The sequence below is a fragment of the Halyomorpha halys genome, unplaced genomic scaffold, assembly GCF_000696795.3.
Source record: "Halyomorpha halys isolate HHAL.00 unplaced genomic scaffold, Hhal_1.1 Scaffold1586.1, whole genome shotgun sequence".
Classification (NCBI taxonomy): domain Eukaryota; kingdom Metazoa; phylum Arthropoda; class Insecta; order Hemiptera; family Pentatomidae; genus Halyomorpha; species Halyomorpha halys.
Window position 1 is genome coordinate 44,441 of NW_027108793.1, and position 1,347 is coordinate 45,787.

Consider the following 1,347-nt stretch of genomic DNA (forward strand, 5'->3'; position numbering starts at 1 on the left):
CCTAATAATCCTCCTAGGCGTCTGAAAAGAAGATGGCCTCGAGATCTTCTCCTCTAGAAATGTTATTGGAGTTCTATCAGTGGGTAGATTTTCCACATGTTTTTATCATGTCACTATGTCACCTACAGCAAATTTATAATTATGAGAGATTACAGCAAATTTACTTGTTGCATATATGTGTATACAGTTGCAAATAACAATAAATAAATTATTAAAAAAGAAAAAAAAAGAAAATGAATGATTACCTCCTTCTTTCATCAATATTCGTCGAACGGGAGAAAATTGATATTCCACTGTAGTCCATCGCTTTGTACTTGGCTGTTGATGTGGAATGTACTATGTATTGTCTACATTTATGTGAATAGTGCGGTTTTATGTGCTAATGATACTTATTGCAACAAATAATGATTTATTCATTATTATTCAGTAATAATAATTTATTCATAATTATTCAGCAATAATAATAATGATTTGTGGGAGTATATATGGTTATTGTATATCTATTTTCTTTTCCCATCTTGTTTGATTTTCATTTTTTTTTTTTTTTTACATTTTAGTGGGAATGTGATAATTTATTACTATTACATATTAGCCAACAACGTTGTGACAGATTGTAATATTTATCAATAAATGATCATAGTAAAATATTTCTAGTTAGGCTTATTATAGATAAAAGATAATTATCCTTTTTAGTATGTTAAATTATAGTAGGTTTTTTTTTTACTCCAGTTATGTTATTTTTTCTTCACATTAGGTGTAGTGCGAAAAAACGCTAAATTGAATTCTCAGTCTTTGGCCCTTGCCTATTTCAATGAAATTCATTTAAATTGAATCGTATATTCATATTTAACTCAATATAACGGTTAGAAAGTAAATTTGATTAGTAATTTTAACCTAATTTATTTTATTATATTTATAAAAATTGTATTCTATATTTTTCTTTAGCAGTTTAGCTAGCAGCAGAAAGAGCCAAAAATCTTTGATTTCCCTACACGATCATAAACATAAAATTGAGTTTACAGTGTTAAGTAGTAAAATAAGCAAGTAATTCCATTATACTTCCAAGTAATTTTATTTAACTTATTTTTTTTTAAATAGGTAAATTAACCAATTCTATTCAATTGTGAATTATTTGTATGATTTTTTTCTATAGAAATGTTGTAATGTTTTGTTATAATTATATATAATAATAAAACTATGTACGTTTGTATGTGTGTCTGTCTAAATATAATGAAATATACCTCGTACTGGTCAATAATGAAGTATCCTCATACAAGTCATCCACGGTCAACTATCTCTCATAATTAATAATGAAATAGTACCTACGAAGTGTGGGCCTTGTTCTAT